Raw genomic sequence first — 16,349 nt, 5'->3', positions numbered from 1 at the left:
ATAATGATACTTTGAGAAGTCCTCAGTAGAGAAAATAATACAGGAAAGAGTATTATTTAACAACTACAAAGTAACAGTGCTCCAGCGTCATTCTGTGCCTGCTCATCTGTCAGCAAACATATTTGTCTGATGGCAAAGATGTAGCAGCGCTGAAGACAGAAGACCAATGGATTACGTCGGAGCGAGGATTTTTTTTTATTAAAGATGGAGTCCCTTAGGCTACGTTCCCACGCGGCATGATAGCCGTTTTTGCGGCGCTCCTGTCATCAGGATTTTGATAAGTAAACTACAGGCAGTGAAAGGTTGGCACTGTTACACTGATTAAACAAGAGCCATAAGGCTATGTGCCCACGATGCAGAAATGAAGCAGAAAATTTCTGCAGCATTTCTGCATCTCCCTGGCAGAAAAAACGCATGCAGATTGTGCATGCGTTTTTCCTGCAGAATACATGCGGATTCACATGCGTATCCACATGCGTTAACGCATGTGTTTCCGCATGCGGACTGATAAGCACTTTCTAGGCGATAGCATCACTTGGAAAGTGCTTGACAACTAGGTCACACTGTATAAATCCATGCAAAAGGCCTGGCTTCTTCCTGGTTGCCGGCATCTCGCGAGACAGCCTGCGGTGACATGACCGCGACGTCATCTCAGGTCCTGGAAGGAGAAGTGCTGTCGGCCCGCAAGACGGTGAATATAAAGTTTATTTTTTATTTTATTCTTTTTTTTACAGGTACAATGGTACCCAGGTCTGGATGAGAGTCTTCTCTCCTCCAGAACTGGGTACCATCCGCACATTGAAATGCATAGAATCCGCGTGTACAAATGTACAGACACGGATTATATGCGTCTCAATGCAAGTCAATGGCGGCAATTCCGCTGCGCTTCCGCAAAATTAATGAACATGCTGCGGATTTATGAGCGCTGCAGAAATGCTGTGGAAAAATCCGCAGCATGTGCATTGACATTGCGGAATGCCATTGGGGACCATGGGGTGTGGATTACCATGCGTTTTTGATGCGTTTCAGCTGTGGAAATTCCGCAGCGGAAACGCATGAAAAACGCATTGTGGGCACGCAGCCTAAGACAGATTTCTTCAACCCAGGTATCATTTTAATGTGTTTGCAGTTAATGAGATGCTCGTGCTCTGGGCTTAAATAACCTTCCATGACCTTCCTCCTATTTTTACTGCACATTTAATATTGTGGTCTTAAAAAAAAAATTTGGCTGAAACAAAATGGCGCCGGTGCATGCACAGTAGCATCTATCTGTGCAAGCGCAGTATTTAAAGGTTCAGTGACCTGTCATTTAAGCCCAGAATGATTACAATGAGGCCAGAGAACCAAAAAAAAAGACCTGCCCACAGGTCGGTCTCGAAGCACAAGCATCTCATTAACTCCAAACTGCAAACAGATTAAACAAGAACCACTAGACAGATTTCTTCAAATCTGATATCATTTTAATCAGGGTAACAGAACCAACCTGACAATGCCTATAGTTTACTTAGCAAAATACTGATGACAATTTTCCTTCAACGCTAGGAATAAACCTTCTAACAATCTCCCAATAGCTCCCAAAGTCAAATGACTCGTCCTCCCTGAGCGGCGAGGTTACTCGGTGCCGGGCCAATGTACGGTGGTGGTGTGGGATGTCGTCGTGGCCGTGACCCGGTCCGTGCCCAGGGCTGTCACATAAAAAAATATGGGCTTTTGGATGAGTGGTTGCTCGACTACGCCACCTGTGGTTTCTGGTGAAGGCCACCAGCGCTGCAACAGACCTCTGAGGCTGATGTTCTGGCAGCTTGGTTGGTACTACTCCCCACAGGCGGAGTAGGCCTCAGGGCAGTGAGTAAGATCTGGAGAGTTGTGGTGCGTGCAGTGCCGCGCAGGAATGAACAAACGGAAGCAGTAAGTGAAGTCATCCAAGCTTTACTCACTTTGGTGAAGTAGCAGCTGCAAAGCTTCTCTCTGCTTCTCGTGGCGCGCTGCGGCCACCAGGAAGGGATTCAGCACTCCCTAGGTAGACCAGGAGCACCTGACAAGACCCCGCCGATGTGTTCCTCTCCTCAGTAAGTTCTCCCACTGAGTCTTCTCCTGACTGTGTGTGGTATGAACGTGGTGTAAGGCTGGGTCTCACTGGGTAAAGCAGGTTGAGAGATACAGGTGGCGACTCCGCTCCCTCCGTATCCCCCTGGGATCCGCTAAGCCTCCGGACTTTTCTGACTGAGACGTGAAGTGACAAAGTCAGATATTGGGGGCTGGTTACCTCTTTTGCAGCAGGAGTCCCTCTGGCTAGGCCAGAGTGAAGAATACAGGTGGCGACTCTGCACCATCTGTACCCTCTTGGGATCCTTTTGCCTGTGGAGCCTGTCTCCTCTGCTCCCCTCCAAGGCCTTCTTAGAACAAGACCCTGACCGGGCAGAGACACTTGTTAACTCTGACTCGCTCCTCGTCTCAAGACCAGCGAGCGAGGACCGTGAATCTTCAGCCAGCTACAGACTCTTGCTGGACCCTGACAGAAGACCCACAATCAAAGATCTTGAAACCAAGATGGCAAAATATTATATATGATTCTATAAGTGCTTCCTGTAAGTGTTTCCTCCACCCTCACCCACTACTTGGTTCCCCCTATCTTTGGTTCCCCCATCTCCTCTATCCCAGGCCGGGGCAGCTCCCTGGCGCATTTAGGCCCCCTTCAGGACTGGAGTGGTGTAGTGTTGAGTGTGAAGTGGGGTCCTGTGTGATGCTCCATCCTTACCTGGAGGAGGAGATACCACACCTCTATCTGAGGTGCAGTACCCTGTGGTGACTGAACCCTCAGGGTCGCCACACAAACATTAAGTGTTTATGCTACACAGTGTTGAAGCATGGATGTACCTACTTTCAATCGAAGGTGACAGGAGAAACTTTTCTGTTTTACCAACATCTAACCTGTGGTATGTCATTTACTGTTTACCTGTTGGAATGTGGGTGCAGTCTCCAATATGTGAGATGCAACTGTGGTGCCCCTGAGGGTTCAGTCGCCACAGAGGTACTGCACCTCACCCAGAGGTGTGGTGTCTCCTTCTTTCAAGTAAGAAGGGAATACTGCCCGGAATCCCAACACCCACATTCAACACTACACTACTCCAGGCCGGTTGGAAGGGCAAGATACATTATGCTCCTTCTGAGCCCTGTCCCTGGATGGAGTGGGGGGGGGACCAAAGAGAGGGGGAACCAGTAGTGGGTGTGGGTGGAGAATGTAGAGTAGGGGAGCACCATAATAGGAGGTATAAAAGGGAAGCCATCATAGGGTGGCAGGTCAGTGAGTTCAGTAAGTGAGTGAGCAGTAAGGAGGGGAACAGAGTCTCTTGGGCCTAGTGGTAGAGGCCCAGGAGGGGAGCAGAGGAAAAAGGCTCCGTTTTATAGAAGGGATCCCAGGGGGTATGGTGAGTGCAGGATGGCACCCGTAAGCCCCGAATCTGCCAGGTGTCAGAGGGATCAGGCCGCAAGAAGGGACCGGTCCCTGGCCCAGCCGTGTTACTCCAGGTCTCAGCTGGAAAAACCGGAGGCTTCTGCACTTCCATGGTGCAGTTGCCACAGTCTCACCTTAGTCACTCCGTGTTGCCCAGAGGGACTGCAGAGCACCCGATCGGAACTGTGTGTGGGAAGCACAGGGCAGGAGGGAGAAGACCCAGCGCGAGAAGTCGGTCAAGTGAGGACCATAAAGAAAGCGGGGTTCCGTCAAGCGCTCCTGATATATTTGAGAAAGTGCTGAACCCCTTGGCTGGTAGACGCAGTGCGACGCGGGAGGCTGACACCCGTACAGTGTACCTGAGGAACTTGATCAAGAACTGTGAGTAAAACTCGGATGACTGCACTGCACTGCCTCCGTCAGTTATTTCTTCTGCGCCATCTCTCCTGCACTACAAGCCCCAGCATCACCACCATCTGCACCTACACTGCCCCGGTGGCCCGCGGCGCCTGTGGGGAGCAGAAACATCCCAGCTGCCATCCCATTACCCCCCGGAGGTCTACAGCAGCGCCGGTAATCATTACCAGAAACCACAGGTGGTGTCACAAGACAAACTGTATACTAAAACCCCTTTTTAAAGAGAGACCCAGAGTATGGGCCCGGGAGCCGACTGCCGTGACCTCCTAAACAAGGTAAAAGGCCCGGGTACTGAGTCCCCTATATTCCCCCTGGGTGACACAGTTCTCTCTTTTCTGGCATCACGAACAGGATTTTGTGCCCGATGCCACCGGGTACTGTGTGCCTTATTTGAACTGTATATCTTCACTGACTGTGGATCCGCCCCAGAAGAACGGGCGCCATTATGTGCGTGATCAAAGACAACAATATGGAACCTCCCATCGTGGGCCGGGTCCCAGAATGGCGCCAAAAGCACAACCCGCCTCTTGCAACTGTGACTGTCCGCATAGATGTGTCCGTCAAGGCGGGGAGGACGTCCCTGAGAGTGACCGACAGCAGACTGCCATGGAACCGCCCCCAAAAAGGGAGGGGAGAAAGAGAGAAGGAATGGAGACAGGGTGTGGACTTGACCAGTCTAGACAGACCGCACCCAGCAGCCGGAATGGAAGGAAGCCAGGATCAAGCCTCCGCCTCTGGCCTGCAGCAGCAAGTGCCCCCCTCACCCTGGAGGGAGCGACAAGCAAACTTTCCCTGGAAGATGCTGAATTCCTCCAGAGTGAGATCCAGGAGCTGAGCTAGCAGGTGGAATGGGCCCAGCAAGCAGCGGTCGCCAAGTGGAAGAAGGAGCTGCTGGAGAATATAGCAGCTCGGCGGCAGCCATCCCCGGGTACCATCAGCGGCGCCCCAGCCCCAGCGGAGCCAGATGAGTGCCAGGAGGCCGTGTGCAGCACAGGAGCAGCCCTTCTCCTGGGCCTCCTACAGCAGCACCCCCCGCACCCAGCCATGTACACCCTTGAGCAGCTGCTAAGCCCGGAACCTCCACCCCCGGTCACTGACTCCAAAGACCTCCTGCTCGGCTCCCGCCCGAAACCTCCACCCCCGGGCGATGACTCCGCGGACCTCTTGGCTCGGCTCCCTTCCGGAACCGCCACGTCCGGCACCGAGTGGGTGTACGGAGGGCCCTCCTTCGACTGGTCTGCCAGGTTTGAGGACCAGCAACAGTACCCGCTACTCCCAACACCAGCACCCCTGGTTGCCTGCCCCGGAGGAGAAGAGTTTAGTTGGGACACCCAGGGGGGGGGACCTGATGGGGTTCCCGCAGGAGACCCAAGCCCAGGCGCTGGCAAGAAAGGAGTTCGGCAAACGGGAGCTCCTACAATTAGAGAAGGAACGGCGCACCCACTAGTAAGTGGGACTGAACAGTGTAAATAAGTTACACGTAAGGGTACAAATTGATTATTTTGTGTGCATAATTACCCGGTAAGGGTATACAGACTTCAGGCTGAGGACTGTGAGCAGCCAAGAACTCATCTTGTGTATAGTTTGCACTTCTTAGAGTGCCCTCTATTGGTTTTATATTTGCAACCGCAGACCTCAGAACAAAAACCTGTTTGGCGTGGCCGAAGATGTGGTCCAGCACCAGGATCACTTAAGCCCTGCAGCCACGCCCAGGGCCTACGTGGAGGGTTTTCGGACGGGTCCCTCATGCTGCTAAAAATGTTGAAAATGCTGTACATGAGAAAATATGTATATTCCAGTGAAAAGTTTTATGCTGTTTGTAATAATGTTAATGTTAGAACCCTCCTGTTAGTTTTTTCTATCTTGTGTTTTGCGGTCACGTGACCATCTGCCTATATATTCCTGCTCCGCCCTTCTGGCTTTGCTGGACTTCAGTGTTTGACTGTTTTGCTAGCCTGGTGCTTCGGTGCCTATCTCTGTCTAGTTCGCTTGGTCCTCTGGGACCTATAGTACTTTTTGTCAGTTTGTCATTTGTGTTCTACAACAATTTGTGTTTAGGAGGTGTCCCATTTTTGTCCAAGTCCTTAGTTCTTTAAGGGACCCCTCCCTTAATTCCATAGGTCTTCGTTCAGACTAGCCGAGAACAAAGGCGGGTCTGTTCACTAGGAACAGGCTGCCCGCTACATCGTAGGGATTCAGCTTAGTCTTACTGTAGGGACAGCTTTCCCCTATCTTTCCTTAGTGCTTGTTGCAGATCATAACAGTAAGTCCAGCCTAAAAAAAAATAAAAGGAAAGAAATCCGGGGATCAGTATGGTTTCCATTCAGGATTTAGCTCGATGCCTGCAGGGATTATCTCTGGAGGTGGCCGAGCTCCAGCAACACGTGAGTAGCTGTTCTGGAGCGCATTTTGTCGAACCCAAGGTAGGACTGCCTGATGTTTTTTATGGTAAACAGCAAGATTTTTTTTCCTTTAAAAATGCTTGTTTGTTATATTTTCGTTTGAGACCAAGATCCTCTGGGAATGAATCACAGCGCATTGGTTTTATTATTTCACTTTTGCGCAATGAACCACAGGGGTGGGCCTTTTGTCTCCAGCCTAATGATCCGTGTTTAAGGTCTGTAGAAGAAATTTTTTCTGCTATGGGGCTAATAAATGACGATCCTGATCGAATCTCATCTGCTGAATCTGAACTTAGACGTTTGAATCAGGGGTCAGATGATGTTGAAAATTTTTGCACACACTTCAGGAGATGGGCTTCAGACGTTAAATGGAATGATCCGGCATTGAAATGTTTATTTCTTGCTGGTCTGAGTGAAAGGGTTAAGGATTTTCTAATTGCATTCCCTGCACCTGAGACTCTGCAGGAAGCTATGCAGTTAGCTGTTCGTGTGGACAGGCAATTGAGGTCCAGGGTGAATGATGTAAAAACTCCTGTAACGTCAGGTCCAAGTTCCCAGAAAATCTGCTCTGACAGCGGAGAACCGATGGAGGTTGGGGCGATGTCACTCCGCTCTCAGGACCGGAGATTTGCCGAGGGTTTGTGTCTTTATTGTGGTAAAGCTGACCATTTGATCAAGTATTGTGAGCGTCGTTTAAGTAAAGAAAAAAAAAAGGTCAGTTACGCCCGTATAGCTTGTTTACGCTCTGCAGGAGTATTTCTTTCTGGGAGTACTACTCTGCAGCGAGATTTGATTGAATTTCAGGTATTTGTGGATTGTGTTCAACGCTTAATGTGATTGATAAAGGGTTTTTGGAAAACCTTAAATTGAAATCCAAACCTTTGTCATCACCTATTTCTGTGATTGCTATTGATAACACTCCCTTGAAATGTATTACTCACATGGTTGCTGCATTTCCTCTCACTATCAATGGAGTTCACCAAGAAATTTTGGACTTGGTTGTATTAGATAATTTACCCTCTCCAGTCGTTTTAGGTTTGCCTTGGTTAAGACTGCACAACCCTTTATTGGACTGATCTACTAATGTGATTAAGTCATGGAGTCCGAACTGCTATGATAAATGTTGTAATGGTCACATTGCGGCTGTGGAAAAAGGGGAATTACCGGTACCTATTCAAGATTTTTGGAGGGTTTTTTCGGAGGAGGAGTCGCAAGTTTTACCTCCTCATAGGGATTATGATTGCGCCATTGAGTTTGTTCCGGGTGCTACTCTTCCCAAAAGTAACTTGTTTAATCTGACTATCCCTGAAATAAAGGCCTTGGAGGAGTACATACAGACTAGCCTGGCTGCTGGTCACATTAGACCTTCTAAGTCACCTGTGGCAGTTGGACTCTTCTTTGTTAAAAAAAAGGATGGGGGTTTACGTCCATGTCTGGATTTTCGTGAAATTAATAAGATTACCGTACGCAGTTCCTAACCATTTCCGTTAATTCATGACTTGTTTAACCAGTTAGTGGGGGCCAAGTGGTTCTCCAAAATTGATCTCTGGGGGGCATACAATTTGTTATGAGTGAAGGAGGGTGATGAATGGAAAATTGCTTTTAACACTCCGGTAGGTCATTTTGAGAATCTGGTGATGCCTTTTGGTCTTACCAATGCACGAGCATTTTTTCAGAACCTTATTAATGACATCCTGAGACCTTTGATTGGTAAGAATGTGGTTGTGTATTTGGATGACATTTTGATTTATTCACCAGATCTTGAGTCCCATTGGCAGAGTGTACGTGAAGTTTTGCAGTTATTGAGTGATAATTCACTCTTTGCTAAGCTGGAGAAATGTGAGTTCGCTGTGCAGAAAATTAGTTTTTTAGGCTACATTGTCTCCAGCGAGGGCTTTGAGATGGACCCTGTGAAGGTTCAGGCTGTGGAGGAATGGCCTAGGCCTATTGGTTTGATATCTATACAGAGATTTTTGGGTTTTGCCAATTATTACAGGAAATTCATTAAGAATTTTTCTGTAATTGTTAAACCTCTAACCGTTCTCACCAGGAAAGGTGCGAATACGGCCCAGTGGACTACTGAGGCCATTGAAGCGTTTGAGTATCTCAAAGAGAGGTTCAGTTCTGATCCTATCCTTATGCAGCCTGATGAGACCAAGCCTTTTTTGGTTGAGGTCGATGCTTCATCGGTGGGGGTCGGAGCAGTTTTGTCTCAGGAGAACAAGGGTGGAGTACATCCTTGTGCTTTCTTTTCGAGGAAATTTTCGGAAACCGAACTGAATTATGATGTTGGAAAGTGGGAGTTGCTGGCTATTAAACTCGCGTTTGAACATTGGCGTCATTTTTTGGAAAGTGCTAGATTTCCTATTCAGGTTTTCACAGATCATAAGAATTTGATCTACTGGATGGTGCCAAGCGCTTGAATACCCGTCAAGCTAGGTGGGCACTTTTTTTTCTCGGTTTCATTTTTCTGTTACCTATATCTCTGGTACTATGAATGTTAAAGCCGATGCTTTATCTCGCAGCTTCTCTCCTACGGTCGGTGCCGAGGAGGAGGAGAGCATTTTGCAGAAAGGAGTTGTGGTGGCGGCTTTGGACTCCGTTTTAGAGAATGGGATCCTGAAAGCTCAAGATGATGCTTCATCTAACACTCCCCATGGGAGTTGCTTGTGCTAGAGCCATTAGGAGAGATTTATTTGTTGAGTGTCATGAGTCTCGGTTGGCAGGTCATCCAGGAATTTTGGAAACTAAGACTTATCAGTCGCAGTTTTTGGTGGCCTGGATGGCAGAAGGAAGTCATCAAGTGGGTGCGTCAGTGTACTGTGTGTGCTAGGTCAAAGGCTTCACATACTCCTGCTGCGGGGTTGCTTTGCCCTCTGGAAGTTCCTAGTGCGCCTTGGACGCATCTCACAATGGATTTTATTACTGATCTTCCTGTGCCCGAGGGTTTTACAGTCATCTGGGTGGTCGTGGACCGTTTTAGTAAGATGTGTCATTTGGTTCCATTCATTAAGTTGCCCTGCGCCAAGACACTCGCTAAGGCGTTTGTTAAGGAGATTGTCAAACTCCATGGCGTTCCCACAAATATTGTTTCTGATAGAGGACCTCAGCTTGTGGCTTGCTTTTGGTGTGCTTTTTGTGACAGGTTAGGAGTCCATTTGTCATTTTCGTCTGGGTATCATCCTGAGTCTAATGGACAGACTGAAATAAAGAACCAGGATGTAGAACAGTTTTTGTGTTGTTTTGTGGCAGACAATCAAGAGGTGTGGTCTGAGTTTCTGCCTCTCGCAGAATTTGCTCTTAACAATCATACGTCCTCTTCTGCTGGGTGTTCTCCTTTTTTTTTTTGTACTGGGAGACATCCGTCTTTTGGTTCGTTCTCCAAATTAGGGTCAGCGGTGCCGGAGGAGGAGAATTTTTCCGGTGATTTGGAGAGAGTTTGGACTAATGTACGCTCCAACCTTCAAGAGGCTAACAAGAAGTCCAAGAAGTATTTTGACAGGAAACGTAAAGAGGTTTTGTTTACTGTGGGTGACATGGTTTTGTTGTCCTCGAAGAACCTGCGGTTGAGGATTCCCTCTAAAAAACTGGGTCCTAAGTTTGTGGGTCCATTTAAAGTGCTTCAGGTTGTTAACCCGTCTGCTGTTAGGTTGGATGTCCCTACTTACTGGAAGATTAATCCTGTGTTTCATGTTTCCTTGTTGAAAAAGGCTGACGTATCTGATAGGGATGCCACTGTCACAGTTCCTCCTGTGGTGGAAGACGGCGAATTTGAAATTTCGCTTATCTTGAATTCTAGACGGCATAGAGGGAGATTACAGTATCTTGTTTCCTGGAAGGGTTTCGGTCCTGAAGACAACTCCTGGGTAAGGACGGATGAGGTCTCTGCTCCTAGGCTTGTTAAAGCTTTCCACAGGATATCGGGGCTGAAGATTAACTGGTCCAAATCTGTATTGTTTAAAGTAGACCAAGAAGCGGAACTGACAAATGGGGAAAGGGAAGTTGATAACTTACAGATTAAAAAAGAATTTAAATACTTAGGAATGCAAATATCTCTACCGATATCAGACTATCTCAACATTAATTTATCGCCACTGCTTCAAAAATTGAAAACCAAAATAGATATATGGAATAAATTATACTTAACGGTGGTGGGGAGAATAAATTTATTTAAGATGATTTTGATGCCTAAGTTGTTATATATCCTGCATAATGCCCCCGTCTGGATATCTAAAAAGAGATTTAAATCCCTAAATGTAATGATTAGAGCTCTGGTATGGGGAAGAAGCAGGCAAGAATAAAATTGGAAACTCTCCAACGACCTAAGGAGGAGGGTGGACTGGCGCTGCCGAACCCAGAGATTTATTATCTAGCAGCACAGAGTCAACACTTTAGCGGATGGTCATGTTTGGGATCTGGCGGATCTACAAAAAGAATCTTAGAATATTCCATGGGAGAAAGACAAATACTAGAGGGTTTGGAGGCAGGAGACATGAATAGATTGGGGGGAGGAAACCTACAGTGGAACTTATATATAAAATCTGGAATATGGTAAAGAGAGTGAGAGGAATAAAGGGCCTAACTAAATTTACCCCTATATGGAATAATAATAACCTCCCAGAAATGCAAAAGATTGATGTCATGAGAGAATGGATAGATAAAGGAATTAAATACATGTATCAAATTATGGAGGGGGAAAGTGTCAAACCCTTCTCGCAGCTACAGAGTGAGTTTTCGCTGCCAAACTCAGAATGGTATCATTATAGACAGATTAATCATGCAATCAAGTCCCAAGGAACTAAAAAACGTATGATAGTGGAAACAGATCTAGTTTTGGAATATATTTGTCAGGAGGGAACAACTAGGGGAGTAATTTCGAACACGTATAGGGACTTGATGCATACCTATTTACTGGAGTTTCCAATAAGATCTAAAAGTAAATGGGAAGAAGAGATTGGTCTAATAAGGGACGACATTTGGGAAAACATACTGGAATACATACAGATACTCTCAATGAGCGAACCTGCAAGATTGTCTCATATTTATGTAATCCACAGAGTCTATAGATCTCCGCTAATTATGCATAAAATGGGACTAAGGGGCGACTCAAAATGCCCAAGATGTGGGGGAGGGGAGGCGGGCATATTCCACATGATGTGGGAATGCCCTAGACTATTAAGGTTTTGGTCTGGGGTCCTTGCTGCAATTGATGGGGCGTATAGTTGCGAAGTCCCAGGAGACCCTATAACATGCTTGCTGGGTTATGTAGAAGAAATATTAGCTGACAAAAATATAAAAATAGCTATTGCTAGAATACTTTATTGTGCTAGGAAAGTTATAGCGAGAAACTGGACTGGGGCTGGTCCTCCCTCCGAGGAAGAATTTTTTAGACAAATAGAATTCACTATACAAATGGAAAGAAGAATATATGGGAAAAGAGGAAAGCAAAAAACATTTGAAAAAGTATGGGAACCTTGGATACAATACAAAGGAATCTAAGAATACAGAGTCCAAACATGAATAAGGAAGTATAAACGGACATTTCAGGAATACACCTTTGGGTTTTGTCTTGTCCTTTTATCATAACGGTCTAATAGGAGAGGTCTTTAGTGGCATGGGAATTTATTTATTTATTTATTTTTTTTTACATTTCTCTTTACCTTTCAATATAATACAATATAAGGGAAGGGTTGCTGTCGGAAAAGGGTGTGGGGGGATTATAAAGGGGTTTGTGTTTTCTTATTGTTCTAAAAAATGCGATGCTTTTGAAATTATTGTATACTTGAAATATGTTCAATAAAAACCTATTTGATTAAAAAAAAAAAAAAAAATGTCAGGGACATCGATCTGTCTAGTCAGGGGCAGAAGTGATTGTGAATCAATGTCACCTCTTCTGGTGCAGATGAAAGTGACAACAGGAGCCAGGGAGAGGAACAGCGAGACACCCCGAAAGAGGGAATGGTGCAGATAGTGGCCTATTATGACTGCACAAGCCCATGTACATTGGTAGCGTACAAACAAGGGGAACAAATACCTGAACCTGGCAGATCCAAATTCAGACTGGTAGAAGCACTACTCTGACCCTGGTCTGTCCCTACATGATGGTGGAGGTTAGCACCCTATGATAACGCAATGGCGCCCCCTATCAATAGTGGCTCACCCTGAATGCTCCTAGCAACTCCTAGTTTATCTATGCTTGTGTAGCAACTTACTTGGGAAAATAAGCTAAACACTAAAAACTACAACTGACCCTGCTTGCTCCTGTACAGACTAGATACCTTGACTACACAGTCCCCAGCGGTACCTGCGGGTGAAGAGATAGACCTAACCACAGACTAGGAGATGGCAACTATGGCCTAAACTGCCTAAAAGGCAGACAAGTTGCTTCACGTTCCTCCGAAAGAACCAGAGGGCAGAGCAGAGTGTGAATTATCTAAAAGAAGAGAAGTGTGCTGAACAAAGGAATAATCCCAAAGCAAGTAAAGTAAGAAACAAAATACCAAACAAAGAATACAGCAAGTACTGTTAACAAATATACTGCCTATTTTCAAATGATAAAAAGAAGAAAAGTGCAAAGTATAGCAAATAAACGGCAAAGCGAAAAACCCTAGCTCTAAATATCAACAGAATGTCAGAATATCCAAATGAATCTATCACCAGCAGGAAACGCAGACTATAAAGCTGCACCCAAAATGTGATAGGCATCCAAATAAAAATACAAATGTGTAAAGCTAAGCAGACTGCAGCCAGAAAAGCAGAACCCAAACACCCAGTGAAAAGGTGTGTGTCCTGTGGCTCGGCAGAAAGAGAAGCCGACCACAGAACACAAACTGAAGGGATCAAATCCTGGAGCATGACATTGCCACAGACAATTCCTCTCTCTTCCTCCTCCCTGACTTCTCTAGTTTTCCATTTTTGTTGAGTCTTGGTAATTGTGGGTAACATGAGGCGGCCCATTCAGGTTGTACAGGTGGTCTGGCTCTGCCAGGACGGCATCCATATGTGCCGTCACAAGAAGGTTTGCTATATCTCGCAGCACAGTCTCAAGAGGACGGAAACAAACTCCATGTGGGCGGCATGAGGGGCCAATATCCTGTAGTGGACAAGGGACAAATACCGCCACACCATGACCAGATCACATATTACCACCACATAGTGACCGAATACTACCATACTGAGCATTAATACAAAAACAGAATACTAATATTACCATTACTAATAGTGCCATTATTCACAGGAGCTCTGTGTATAGTATACAGTGTATAGTGTCAGTGTACAGATAACACACTGACTCACTGGTGATGTCTCTAGTTGAAGTCCTTCATCTCCACTTTTCCTCTTCATCCATCGCAGACCGCCATCACTTCTTCTCGCCAGGACTCGTCTCTGCATAAAATAACACAGTTATCTAGAGCAGCTTACAGAGCACATTCCCCAATATTTCCCCAACTTCTACACTACACCAGATGAAGAAAAAAAGTGATATAGTGCCGCCCTGCACAGTAACATGAACCCCCCACAGAAAACAGTATCCTCAAAAATAAAATACATTACAGCAGTAATAATATCCTTTAATTAGCCCCTACAGTAATAATGTCCCACATCCTACTTCCATTGTCTTCATCCTGCCCCCATTGTCTCCATCCTGCCCCCAATGTCTCCATCCTGCCCCCATGTTTCCATTTGTCTCCATCCTGCCCCCAATGTCTCTCCATCCTGCCCCCAATGTCTCTCCATCCTGCCCCCAATGTCTCTCCATTCTGCCCCAATGTCATTCCATTCTGCCCCAATGTCTCTCCATTCTGCCCCCATTTCTTTCCATTCTGCCAATGTCTCTCCATTCTGCCCACGTCTCCATTCTGCCTCCATGTGTCTATTTTGCCCCATGTCTCCATTCTGCCCACAATGTCTCTCCATTCTGCCCCCAATGTCTCTCCATCCTGCCCCCAATGTCTCTCCATTCTGCCCCAATGTCTTTCCATTCTGCCCCAATGTCTCTCCATTCTGCCCCCATTTCTTTCCATTCTGCCAATGTCTCTCCATTCTGCCTCCATGTGTCTATTTTGCCCAATGTTTCTATTCTGCCCCAATGTCTCCATTCTGCCCTCCCTGTCTCCATTCTGCCACCCTTGTCTCCATACTACCCCCTGGTTTCTATTCTGCCCCCAATGTCTCCATTCTGCCCCCGTCTCCATTCTGCCCCCCATGTTTCTATTCTTCCCTCCATGTCTCCATTCTGTCCCCCTTGTCTCCATTCTGCCACCATGTTTCTATTCTGCCACCCTTGTCTCCATCCATACTGCCCTCTGGTTTCTATTCTGCCCCTAATGTCTCCATACTGTCCCCATGTCTCCATTCTGCCCCCTATCTCCATTCTGCCCCCCGGTCTCTATTCTGCCCCGTCTCCATTCTGCCCCCTATGTCCATTCTGCCCCCTATCTCCATTCTGCCCCCCGGTCTCTATTCTGCCCCGTCTCCATTCTGCCCCCCTGTCTCTATTCTTCCCCCATGTTTCTATTCTGCCACCCTTGTCTCCATCCATACTGCCCTTTGGTTTCTATTCTGCCCCCAATGTCTCCATACTGTCCCCATGTCTCCATTCTGCCCCCTATCTCCATTCTGCCCCCCAGTCTCTATTCTGCCCCGTCTCCATTCTGCCCCCTGTCTCCATTCTGCCCCCTATCTCCATTCTGCCCCCCAGTCTCTATTCTGCCCCATCTCTATTCTGCCCCCCTGTCTCCATTCTTCTCCCCTGTCTCCATTCTGCCCCGTCTCCATTATGCCCCCCATGTCTCCATTCTGCCCTCAATGTGTTTCCATTCTGCCTCCAATATGACTCCATTCTCCCCCAATGTGACTCCATTCTGCCCCCCTGTCTCCATTCTGCCCCCCTTGTCTCCATACTACCCCCCGGTTTCTATTCTGCCCCCAATGTCTCCATTCTGCCCCCATGTTTCTATTCTTCCCTCCATGTCTCCATCCATACTGCTCTCTGGTTTCTATTCTGCCCCCAATGTCTCCATACAGTCCCCATGTCTCCATTCAGCCCCCTATCTCCATTCTGTCCCCCTGTCTCTATTCTGCCCCGTCTCCATTTTGCCCCCTGTCTCCATTCTTCCCCCATGTTTCTATTCTGCCACCCTAGTCTCTATCCATACTGCCCTCTGGTTTCTATTCTGCCCCCAATGTCTCCATACTGTCCCCATGTCTCCATTCTGCCCCCTATCTCCATTCTGCCCCCCGGTCTCTATTCTGCCCCGTCTCCATTCTGCCCCCCTGTCTCCATTCTTCCCCCATGTTTCTATTCTGCCGCCCTTGTCTCCATCCATACTGCCCTCTGGTTTCTATTCTGCCCCCAATGTCTCCATACTGTCCCCATGTCTCCATTCTGTCTCATATCTCCATTCTGTCCCACGGTCTCTATTCTGCCCTGTCTCCATTCTGCCCCCTATCTCCATTCTGCCTCCCCGGTCTCTATTCTGCCCCCGTCTCCATTCTGCCCCACTGTCTCCATTCTTCCCCCATGTTTCTATTCTGCCACCCTTGTCTCCATCCATACTGCCCTTTGGTTTCTATTCTGCCCCCAATGTCTCCATACTGTCCCCATGTCTCCATTCTGCCCCCTATCTCCATTCTGCCCCCCGGTCTCTATTCTGCCCCGTCTCCATTCTGCCCCCCTGTCTCCATTCTTCCCCCATGTTTCTATTCTGCCGCCCTTGTCTCCATCCATACTGCCCTCTGGTTTCTATTCTGCCCCCAATGTCTCCATACTGTCCCCATGTCTCCATTCTGCCCCCTATCTCCATTCTCCCCCCGGTCTCTATTCTGCCCCGTCTCCATTGTGCCTCCCTGTCTTCATTCTGCCCCCTGTCTCCATTCTACCCCCTATCTCCATTCTGCCCCCCGGTCTCTATTCTGCCCCATCTCCATTCTGCCCCCCTGTCTCCATTCTTCTCCCCTGTCTCCATTCTGCCCCGTCTCCATTCTGCCCCCCATGTCTCCATTCTGCCCTCAATGTGTTTCCATTCTGCCTCCAATATGACTCCATTCTCCCCCAATGTGACTCCATTCTGCCC

Source organism: Phyllobates terribilis, unplaced genomic scaffold, assembly GCF_046119375.1.
Source record: "Phyllobates terribilis strain yellow unplaced genomic scaffold, ASM4611937v1 Scaffold_36__1_contigs__length_13169755, whole genome shotgun sequence".
NCBI classification, from domain to species: domain Eukaryota; kingdom Metazoa; phylum Chordata; class Amphibia; order Anura; family Dendrobatidae; genus Phyllobates; species Phyllobates terribilis.
This window is presented reverse-complemented; position numbering follows the sequence as displayed.